Consider the following 12,280-nt stretch of genomic DNA (forward strand, 5'->3'; position numbering starts at 1 on the left):
TACGATGAGCTGAGAAAATTAAGTTCAATGCTTTCGAGCATGCGTCAAATTGTTTGAGCATGCGTAGGAATTTTGCACGTCGGAATTGGTACAGAGGATCGGAAATTCTGATCGGAACTTTTTCCGACTGGAAAATTGAGAACATGCTCTCAGTCTTTAGCTGGCGGGAATTCGGCCAGTATGCAAATGGAGCATACACACGATCACATTTTCCGACCAAAAGCTCTCATCAGACTTTTGCTGGTGGAATTTTCGATCGTGTGTATGGGGCATAAGACTCCTTGGCCAATCAGGTCTCAGGACCAGCTTCCTGATTTTCCAGGAGGAGAAGCAGGAAGACATTTGCGAATATTAGCTCAGTAAAAAAATAACAAACATGTCATACCTCCACTGCACAACTCATTTTGCACAGCGTGGCCCTGATCCTCGTCTTTTGGGGTCCCTCAATGGCTTTTGCTGCTCCTCCCCACAGCAGATAACCCCATGGGAGAAGCTCTCTCCCGGGGGGTTACCTTGCGGGTGCTATCGAGTCCAGCATTCAGCGTCCATAGCTGCCAAATGTATGACTCGTCCTCGCCCGCTGGAGCCCGTGCCATTGGATTTTATTGACAGCAGCAGGAGCCAATGGCTGCACTGCTATCACATAAAATATGTATAAACAGGGAAAAAGTGGGGGAGGGGATTATAGTGGTGCCAAAGAATGTCCCCAACTTAATTGTATATATAAAAAAAATATTATTTTTTAACAAAATACTTTATTATAAATACATAATACAAAAGGACAAAAAAAATTCAAAAAAATTGACATGTACTAGTCTAGATGGGTTCATTATAAATAAATATTATATAATAGACAAAGAAGAGGACACAGGCCTCGATTATATAAGGCCCGGGATTCAGAATATTAGCTCCTACATGTTTTGCCAAACCATTGGTTTCCAGGAAAAAGGAAATAAAGGACTACTAAAGGAATAGTAGTGGTAAAAAAAAAGCCCTTGTGGATTTAATTAACCTTTTTTTGGGGTTATTTCTCCTTTAAGGGAGTGTGGCAGGGGGCGTGCCCTATGCCTACATATATTTGCTAGTAGGTGTCCCTTATTTCCATCTCAAAATGTTAGGAGGTATGCTATCAATATATCCAATCAAGAGCCGAGAACCAGAGGAAGAGCACCGCCAGATGAAATTCCAGGGCTCAGGCAAGTAAAATGGGGGGGGGGGGGGGCTGGGGGACGGTCACTGAAAGGTGTTTTTTCACCTTAATGCATGGATGCATTAAGGTGAAAAAACATGTACGTTTGCAACCCCTTTAATCAACCCATGCAATGCAGATTCCCCCTGATTGCCGGGACCCTCAAGTCATGATACATCATGGGTGGGTGTCATTTGCCTGAGCCTCCCTCCTCAAGTGAGCTCACCATCCACTGTCTGTGATTGAAGTCTCCCCCCTCTCTCCCTTCTCTCTCCTGTCTCTGAGCAAGTGAGTATACTAAGGTAAGGAGGACTCAGATATAAGGGGTTCTCTGCAGACTCTGATGTAAGGGGGGCAATGGGAACCCCGATTTAAAGGGGGGATGCTGGGAACTCTGATGTATGTGGGGGCTTTTGATGTTCAAAAACCCCCTTACACCAGAGTCCACAGTTCCCCCTTATAAAAAAATAATTGCTGTGCACCGCTAAAGTGTGGGTTTTCATCAAGCCAAAGCAGGTTTGGCTTGATGAAAAGTTGGCAACCCAAACCTCAAAGCTCAAACACGCATGCTTACATATATATGGCCCTGGCACATTGATCTCCCTGCTGCCACACAGAGCGATAATGCTAATGCCCACTAGGTGACTAGGGTGTATCCAGGCACACCCCGCTCGCTTAAGCTCTGGGCACAGCATCTAGCTGCTCCCAACTGCATTAACTCACACTTCTCTCCTGGATGGAGCCCTCCTCTGTCTCCTAGGTGTAGCTCCGAACCCATATTAAAGCATAGCACACACAATCAGAAGATCATGCGAAAAATACAGCTTTAGAAGCAATCGTATGATAATCGAGAGAAAATCATGACAGTTCATCCAAAATTATCCAGTGGGACAAATCCTCAAATCACCTGTGCAAAATAATGGAAATCCTGAAAACATGACCTATTGGGGCACCCTGAGAGTGGAGTTGAGAAACACGGGTTCCCGGAGCCCGAAGGCTATGTGGATCAATTTATAGAGGAGACTGAAATTCCATTTTCTTCCCTGTGAGACATGTATCCTGGAACCCCTCTTCTTGTATGGAGAAGGACCCTAAGTTACCTCCAACTTGTTCCACTACTCTATTCACCCTCCAATGCCAGTGGAAAATGTATTATTTCCAAGTATAGAGGTGTTCATAACTAGGGAGCTAAAACTAGATTAAATGTCCCCTAGGCTGCATGACTATCATTCCCATACTCTAACTAAATAACCAGAACATAGTGGAGTGCCCAGCTTACATTAGGACCCTGTTGTCTGCCTTCAAGCACCTTGCAAACCCAACAGCTGCTATGACTTTAATATTTGTATGACCTTACCACTTTTTAAATTATTTGCGAGGGGCAAATGGGTGGGAAGTTCATCCAACACCAGCTAGCCTCTCATTGACGGATACAGAGATTATCTAAAAAATCAGGAAGAGACAGAAGAAAAAGGGATAAAACGTCATGGTAGAGATCGTATAAGTTTAGTATTTCAAACACAAGAGTAGGAAATGTTGGAAAAGGATCAATAAAGTTCTAAATTGTATATTTGCATCTGTGGGGTTGCAATATACCCATCGAGGGATTGAGCAACCTGAGTTTGGAGCTTATGGTGAATATAGCTGTCTCCACACCGATGGAATAGGCAGTTCTACTCAATGCTTGTTGGCGCGTTCCAGATAATCCCATGTTGAGTGGTATTGGATTTCAGACTGGAATAAAGTTCTAAATTGTATACTTGCATCTGTGAGGTTGCAATGTGCCCATCAAGGGACTGAGCAATCTGAGTTTGGAGTTTATGGAAAATATAGCTGTCTCCACACAGATGGAATAGGCAGTTCTACTCAATGCTTGTTTGCATGTTCCAGATAATCCAATGTTGAGTAATATTGAATCCCGGAGTGGAATAAAGTTGAAGGTTTTTTCTCCAGAGTAGAGAACTAGAGGTTAGTTCAGCAGAGGTGCCCATATGGAAAGACGGTACTTAAGAACTGATTCTTCAATAGGTAGATTTTTTTTTTTGTCATACAATCAAAAACATCATCAACTTGTCTGTCTTCAAGACAGATGTACAGATGTACAGAACACATTAGGTAAGCAGAACTTGGCAAATCTTAATGACTAGCGCTCACATACACTAACAAAATATCCAGTAAATAACCAACACAAGATACAGAGTTTACCTAATTTACATTTTGAACCAATTGACTGTCATCAAGGACCTTGCAACCCAACCATCTCCTATGACTATCCTATGACTATTTGCATGACCCCACTACCAAGAAAAAATGTTCACAAAAGGTAGGTGGGTTGGAAGCTTACCTGACACCAGCTAGTCTTTGTCTGAAAACTGCTGAAGCCCACCCTCAAAGCTCCTTCTGCTGTCTTTCAGCTCTTCCAATTGGGCGAGAAGCACATTTTCTATACTCTTCCAAAACTGATAACTCGTCCATTTGCCAAACCCTTTAGTTAATGCAGTGTCGGGACAAGGTCGTCTAAAGCCCAGGGTGAACATATCAAACTGTGCCCCCCCTCGTAATGTATGAGCATTATGTGTCAGAAAAAATCACCCCCCCCCAAAAAAAAAAACATTGAGCACTAATTTGCATGCTTACCCCCTAAGCATAAATTCCTCCAGTACAGATTCACCCCCTTTTTGAAATTGCCCCTCCCAGCACAAATCTTTGCCCCATCCTCCAAATCCCCCCAACACAAATGCCCCTCCCCAAAAAAACTCACCCCTCCTAGTAGAAATCTTCTACCCCTCAAATTCCCCCCCCACCCCCTACACATCCCCCCACTGTCAGAAACCATGAACCAGACCAAGACAGAAGTACAATTAAATCACACTTGTTTATTAAATAAAAATAAAAAGGTAAATAGAAAAAGCATAGTCAAAGCATAGCCAGAGTCCAGTAACCGGATCGAGTAGTCAGCCAGGCCAGAGTTCAATAACCAGATCGGGTAATCAGCCAAGCCAGAAGTCAGGGATCCAAGTAGAGCAACAGCAAGCAGGATAAGGAGCCAGAAGGGATGTCAGCAAGCCAGTCTTTAAACAGAACCACAGGAGATGGTTTCTTGTGATGTGACCAAGGCGAAGGCAGAGGTGAAGTGAGCTGGACAGCTTTAAGTAGGCAGGTCAGACGAGCATGATCAGGAACAGCTGGTAACTGTGGAGAGAGATGAGAGCTGGCAATTAGCCGACAGCTGAGCAGCCAGCCCAGAGAAGGAAGGGCTAAGCCAGCCCTGACACCCACCTATCACAAGTCCATCCCCTAAATTTTCCCTCCTAGCACAAATCCCCCCCACAAACAAACTTTTATCCTTCACCATATCACCTCTTCTAGCACAAGCCCCCCAAATCCTTCCTTCTAGCGCAAATATTCTTCCTCATCCCCCCTCCCAACACAAATCCCCCTAAATCACTACTCCTAGCAATTCTTACCCCTTGCCCCAGTCTCAAATTGCCCCTCCCAACACAAATCCCCCCACCCAATCTCCTTGCAATGCCCCCACCTCACATGAAACCACAGTGCCCAGGGCAGCCACCCTTCCTGCCCACCCCTTGCCCCAGCCCTGACCATCCTTTGTCAGTTTATTCAGCTCCCATATGTGTATTTAGCAGGTTGCCTGGTGTTCACCTTTAATGCATGAGCAATATATAGTCAAAAACACGCATTACTACATTCACATACCTGGGAAAGTAAGTCTGCTATGGGGTGGTCACCAAAGTAATTAATATACAATATTTGGTTTAAGGTTGTAGGGATGACTGAAGCTGAGCTGTCTTGTGTCCTTATGGTGTATATGAAACGCAGGCTGTGTTGAACCATAGATTTACCAGGTAAGATGGTACATTTCCAGAGGCTGCTTACTAAACATCTGGCAGCTGTTACAAAATGTTTGCGAAGACGACAATCAAGTTGCAAAGACCAGACATCCGTTTTGAAAGCCCCCGGTATAAATTGATCCAGGAGAACTAAAATACCCGTTAATGCCGGCATCAAATCATACTTTTCATTATATAGAACAACAGAAGATGATTTATGTTTTGATGGTACCGGTATGAGTTATTGCACTTTGAACATGCCTCTTTACTAAAATTTAGAAAAAGGATTTAAAGGGAATATAGCAAAAGGGACTCTCAGCCTTCTCCAGATTTCCATATTCCTTTTTTGCTGCTGTGATCTGACTTCTGTTAGAGGTTGGCTACATTTGTTCTCGATGGTCCCATTGTATGTAGGAATCCTGGCTTGCTCCCTAGGTGGACCTGCCTGACCACATCTAGTATAAATGAGTCCGCTGCTCCAGAAAGTCCTTGTGCAGCTGTTAGAGCACAGTTGGGGCATCATAAAGAACGGCTCCTGCTTCTCGCTTGCCCTAAAGTATTCAGTGGCCAGGTCAACAGGAAGGGGTCACAGCACCCACCTGATACACATCTAGTATAAATGAGCCCACAGGCCACAGAGGGACCATAGGGGGATGCCAGTCAGGGCATCATGAAGAATGGCTCCTTCTTCTCGCTTGTCTTAAATTAATCGGTGGCCAGGTAAACAGGAAGGGGTCTCAGCACCTACCTAAACCACATCTAGTATAAATGAGTTCAAAGGCTCCAGAAAGTCCTTGTCCAGCAGTTAGAACATCATGAAAAATGGCTCCTGCTTCTCACTAGCCCTAAAGCTAGGGTCTCAAACTGGCGGCCCTCAGGCTGTTGCGAAACTACAAGTCCCATAAGGCATTGCAAGGCTGACAGTTACAAGCATGACTCCCACGGGCAGAGGCATGATGGGACTTGTAGTTTCTCAACAGCTGGAGGATCACCAGTTTGAAATCCCTGTCCTAAAGTAATCAGTGGCCAGGTTAACAGGAAGGGGTCTCAGCACCTACCTGACCCACATCTAGTATAAATGAGCCCACAGGACCCAGAGAGTCCTTGTCCAGCTGTTAGAGCACATTTATGGCATCATAAAGAATGGCTCCTGCTTCTCCCTTGTCTTAAAGTAATCAGTGGCCAGGTCAATAGAAAGGGGTCTCAGCACCTACCTGACCCATATCTAGTATGAATGAGCCCACAGGCTCCAAAGAGTCCTTAGGGGGTTGCAAGTTAGGGTATCATGAAGAATGGCACCTGCCTCTAACCTTTACTAAAAATAAACATTGGCCAGGTCAACATGACAGCGGATGAGAGTTTTAGCACCTGTCTCATCTAGTATAAATGCGCCCACAGACCGTAGCCTAGAGACTGTTGTGAAGCTAAACAGTGTGTAACAGTTAGAGTACTTAGGAAATTATGAAGGATAGCTACTGCTTCTCATCTGCCCTAAAACGAAGCAATGGTCAGCGGGAACGGATCTCAGCACCTACCCGACCCACATCTAGTATAAATGAACCCACCAGACTTAGAGGTTCCCTGTTCAGCTAATAAGGCAGAGTTAGGACATCATGAAAAATGGCTCCTGCTTCTCATGAGAAACGACTCCTGCATCTTACCTGCTCTTTAAGTAAACAATGGCCAGGTCAATATGACAGCAGGACAGAGCATGTGCCTGACCCACATCTAGTATAAATGAGCCCACAGGACCCAGGGAGGCCTTTGCAGCTGCACAGTGTGCACAAATGCCCGCCTCTACACCACTACTTTTGAAAAGAGTTTGATATTTGAAAGATTCACATATTTAGCGGTCACACGGGGACTTGTATGTGTCTGTTATACTATCACTTTTATTGTGTCTTTCGCAAGATGGAGAAAACTTTGGCCGCAGGATCTGCTTTTTATATGCAGAAGAATTGTACATCTCTGTTATTCGCATTTTGCTGGTAAATAATGTCCATAAAACTGGTATGCTTCCTACATTGGCGAAAGTGTGATGATTATGGAGCTCACTCAGCCCATGGAACTCTTGTATCACATCCTCTTCCACTGCTGAGGTCATGTCAATAGGAAGCCTGCTAGCAGCATAGAGACATACGAGGGTCTTGAGGGAGGAAACTGGAAAGGGGGGGGGGGGGGGTTGGATTTCCAGGAAAAAGTACAGTGAAAGCCTCTCCCTCTGGTTTGTCAATTATTCCCTACATGCAGCACAGGCTCGCCAACTCAGTCTGCTCTTTTTCCTTCTTTTCAGTTCTGTAGGATCTTCCAAGCCAGACTTTGTGCAGCAACACGGGACTTAACTACAGCAAAACTGAAGAGCAACAAAGGGAGAAAAGACTTTTGAGAGCCATCTCACTTCCCATACTGGAATATACCTGGATGCCTTCACGCCAAAGACGCATGACAAAGAAAGCAGCTCCTTTACCTGGATTGCAGCTTGGAATGTCCTGTGGTTTTGGATAGCCAACTAAAAGACACCTAACTTTTCGAAAGAGAAAATCTGAGTCTGCAGCGCCAAGGAAATGCATTGTACTGTAGACCAGAGACAGATCTATAGGACAGAGAGCAAAGCAGCTGATTCTGAACCAAGGAGACGGTGCCTATAGGAGGGGAACCTGTTGCCCATATGGGTCTTTAGTAGAGTCTTTGACATTACCTAGCTGGATTATCAGTCTGCACGATGCCATTGAGGTATTTCCTGGAAAAAGCACATAGTATTTAAATTTCATCTAGCTCACGGAGGATCATTATGTTTGCTTCAATGTTCAGACCACATAATAGTTGAGTGTTGTGAGTCATTGCCTGCTGACAAGCATTAAATCCGGAGGAAGACAAGCATTCTCCGGCGAAAGGTAAGAACATATGTTTATGCATTCATGAAAGATGCAAAAAAAGAAAACCACACAAATTTGCGTAAAAACAATTTTCATGGGAAGTAGCGGTGGCTTAAGAATAAGCTAGATAGTTATTAATGATTACAACCATACTCAGACTTATACAGCATTGGGAAGACAAGCAGTCTCCTGAGAAAGGTAAAAACATATGTTTATGCATCTTAAAGAGATGCAGAAAAAGACAAAAAATTGCATAAAAACTATTTTAAGCAAGAAGTAGTGGTGGCTTAGGAATAAGCTAGTTATTAGTGATCATAACCATACTCAGACTTACACAGTATTGGGAAGACGAGCAGTCTCCTGAAGAAAGGTAAGAACATATGATTATTCATTAATAATTGGCAGCACTGTGGTATAGTGGGTAGCACTCTCGCCTAGCAGTAAAAAGGGTTTGTATCCCAACCACAACACTACCTGCCTGGAGTTTGCATGTTCTCCCTGTGCATGCGTGGGTTTCCTCCGGGTTCTCCGATTTCCTCCCACACTCCAAAGACATGCTGGTAGGTTAATTGGCTTCTGTCTAAATTGGCCCTAGTATATGAGTATGAGTTAGGGACCTTAGATTGTAAGCTCCTTGAGGGTAGGGACCGATGTGAATGTACAATGCATATGTTAAATGCTGCGTAAATTGATGGTGCTATACAAGTATCTTAAATAAAAAATAATAGTAAGAGATGCAGAAGTTAAAAATGACAAAAATTTGCGTAAAAACTATTTTCATAAGAAGCATATGGCGGCTTAGGAATCAGCTAGTTAGTTAATAGTGATCAAAGACATATCCAGACTTCTACAGCATTGAGAAGAGAACTGTGCATTAGAGGCACAGCAATAACTGTAGTGGAAGAATCAACTGTGAGTTGGCCCCAAGCATTGGGAGGCCCAATTCTGACCCCCAATCTAGAACTTTTATCTCTTCTCCCCAAGTATCTCAAGGATGTGTAAAAACAATTTTCATGGACAGTAGTGGCTTAGGAAATAGCTGTTTAGTTATAAGTCTCAAGTATTTTTATGATCACTAATAAGGCATTAAAAGACAAGCAGTCTCCTGAAAAAGGTAAGAATATACACGCACATGAACTCTAATCAGTTTTAGTCCGTAGTGTTTAATATTGAGTTGGCCCACCCTTTGCAGCTATAACAACTTCAGCTCTTCTGGGAAGGTTGTCCACAAGGTTTAGGAGTGTTTGACTATTCTTCCAAAAGCACATTTGTGAGGTCAGGCACTGATGTTGGATGAAAAGGCCTGGTCTGCAGGCTCTGCTCTAATTCATCCCAAAGGTGTTCTATTGGGTTGATGTCAGGACTCCGTGCAGGCCAAATCAAGTTCCTCCACCCCAAACTCGCTCATACATGTCTTTATGGACCTTGTTTGTGCACTGGTGTGCAGTCATGTTGGAGAAGGAAGGGGCCATCCTCAAATTCTTCCCACAAAGTTGGGAGCATGAAATTGTTCAAAATGTCTTGGTATGCTGACACCTTAAGAGTTTCCTTCACTGGAGCTAAGGGGCCAAGCCCAACCCCTCAAAAACAACCCCACACCATAACCCCCCTCTACCAAATGATTTGGACCAGTGCACAAAGCAAGGTCCATAAATACATGGAAGAGCATGTTTGGGGTGGAGTTCCTAAGCAGTGGGTGGGTTCCCAATTAGTGGCATTTACTAGTGTTTATAACCACACTCAGACTTATAGAGTAAGGCACTGGGAAGAGGAAAGTGTGTTAGAGGCACAGCAACAAATGTAGCGAGGGAAGCAACTGAGTTGGACATAGCCATTGGGGGGCCATTCTGACCATCATTCCAGAAGTCTTATCTTTCCTCCAAAACCATCTTAGGGATGTGTTAAAGTAAATGTGAAGTCTCACGCCCATAAAGCACTATATTTCTAAATTGCGCATTCCACCTATAGAAAGGTTTCAAAATGAATGAGTTAAATACCCAATTCTTTTAGTTTTACCTTTGCCATGTGATGGCCAGTGGGTTTCCCTGTTATGTGCAGCCAGATCACTTAAGAAGCAGTGATGGTGCACTGTTTCAGGGATATGAATTCCAAGTAGCCTTTGCTGGCTTCTCCACTGCTGTGGGTGGAGAGTGACCCTGATGGGGAGAGGACTGGTATGCTGTAGTCAATCTCTGTGTGCTCATACAGCAGTGACAACTCCACTGCTAAATTTCAAAGCAGTAGGTGAGTGTTGTCACCCTATTGCAGGAAGTGCTGTGCCTGGCAGGACTATTAAATTGAAAACCTTACTGCATAAAAATTATTGCTCAAGGTGCATCAGATATATTTATTTTATATTAGGATTTACAAATATGCCAGTCAATTAAGAGAGGTTTTTGTGCTTACACGTTTGTTGTAATTAATGCGTCATTTGAGTGCAGTATGTATAACCAGTTGCCACAAAATATTGTATGGTGTTGGTTCACATTTTGCAGTTGGCTCAAAGGGTTACAGCTGCTAATGATTGTAGTCTAGCTTAAAGTGATATTACACCCACAGGTTTTAAGCACTTTCAGCATCTGATTTACTCAACTAAGGCCGACCATGCATTATACAGTTTCCTTTCCTTCAACCACAAAATGGTTAGAGGCTGAGGACATGCCTCAGAAGATGGTCAGAAACTGCGGACATGTTATCAGATATGGTCTGAGACTGCAGACATGCTACAGAAGGTATTTTGAGACTGGGGACATGCTACAGAAGATACTCAGAAACTGAGGACATGCTAAAGGAGATGGCCAGAGACTGGGGACATGCTATAGAACAGTGATGGCGAACCTTGGCACCCCAGATGTTTTGGAACTACATTTACCATGATGCTCAAGTACACTGTAGAGTGGATGAGCATCATGGGAAATGTAGTTCCAAAACATCTGGGGTGCCAGAGTTCACCATCACTGCTACAGAAGATGGTCAGAGACTGGGGAGATGCTAAAGGAGATGGCCAGAGACTGTGGAAATGCTAAAGGAAATGACCAGAGAGTGGGGACATGCTACAGAGGATGGTCAGAGACTGGGGACATACTATAGAAGATGGTCAGAGACTGGAGACATGCTACAGGAGATGGTCAGAGACTGGGCAGATGCTACAGGAGATCGTCAGAGACTGGGGTCATGCTTAATCAACTAAGGCCGACCATACATTATGCAATGTTCTTTGCTTCAACCACGCATTGGCAGTGACTAGGACATACTACAGGAGATGGTCAAAGGCTGAGGACATGCTACAGAATGTGGTCCGAGATTGCAGACATGCTACAGAAGGTAGTCTGAGACTGGGGACATGCTACAGGAGATGGGTCGGAGACTGGGGACATACTACAGGAGATGGGTCAGAGACTGGGGACATACTACAGGAAATGGGTCAGAGACTGGGGGCATACTACAGGAGATGGGTCAGAGACCTGGGACATGCTACAGGAGATGATCAGAGACTGGGGACATTCTACAGGAGATGGTCAGAGACTGCAGACACATTACAAGAGATGGTCATAGATTGCAGACATACTATAGAGCAGGGATATGCAATTGGCGGACCTCCAGCTGTTGCAGAACTACAAGTCCCATGAGGCATAGCAAGACTCTGACAGCCACAAGAATGACACCCAGAGGCAGAGGCATGATGGGAATTGTTGTTTTGCAACAGCTGGAGGTCGGCTAATTGCATATCCCTGCTATAGAGGATTAGACACTGCAAACATTAGACAGGAAATATCAGACTGGGGACATGCTATTGAAGATGGCCTACGACTGCAGACATTCTACAAGGGATGGTAAGAGACTGGGGACATGCTACAGGAGATAGAAAGAGACTGCACACATGCTACAAGGGGTCTACAGGGACCTCAAGGACCGCACAAAAATGCCACAGGTTGGGCACTAGAGCATTATAAGAGTGTGGTCTGATCTTACAAAAATCAGCAGCTTTAGGCTGCAATAAGTATTTCTGCAGGGTATCAGAGACCTTAACAAGCTCTAATGGTAGGAATCAAAGCAAGAGACTGGAGGAGCTTAGGGACTCTGCTAGCTGCCAGGGGAAGAATTCTTGAGAGTGGGTGGGAAGCAAAGGGAAAGGATAGAGAGTTTCTGGTAGCAGGGGACTCAATTCTTAGAAAGACAGAGAGGGCAATCTGTGACAAAGACCTGAAGCGCCGAACAGTATGTTGTCTACCTGGCGCTCGGGTTCAGCACATCACAGATCTGGTGGACAGATTACTGGGAGGGAATGGGGAAGACCCAGCTCTCGTGGTGCACGTTGGCACCAACGGCAAAGTCAGAGACAGATAGGGTGTCCTAAAGAACGA

At 44.4% G+C, this 12,280-nt stretch overlaps 1 protein-coding gene across 3 annotated transcripts in view; it reads left to right on the top strand.

Annotated features, from left to right (window-relative positions):
- DUSP9 (dual specificity phosphatase 9) overlaps nt 1-12,280 on the top strand; it is a 116,329-nt gene that overhangs the window by 50,717 nt on the left and 53,332 nt on the right. For 2 of the 3 annotated variants that reach the window (XM_077478875.1, XM_077478873.1), the window contains exon 2: nt 7,334-7,934. The gene's annotated coding sequence lies outside the window, so the exon portion shown is untranslated. Of the gene's footprint in view, nt 1-7,261; nt 7,935-12,280 lie in introns of those variants that run through there. The other variant, XM_077478874.1, reaches the window with a different exon arrangement.

The sequence above is a fragment of the Lithobates pipiens genome, unplaced genomic scaffold, assembly GCF_037356315.1.
Source record: "Lithobates pipiens isolate NorthernLeopardFrog02 unplaced genomic scaffold, aLitPip1_a1.2 Scaffold_1, whole genome shotgun sequence".
Taxonomy (NCBI): domain Eukaryota; kingdom Metazoa; phylum Chordata; class Amphibia; order Anura; family Ranidae; genus Lithobates; species Lithobates pipiens.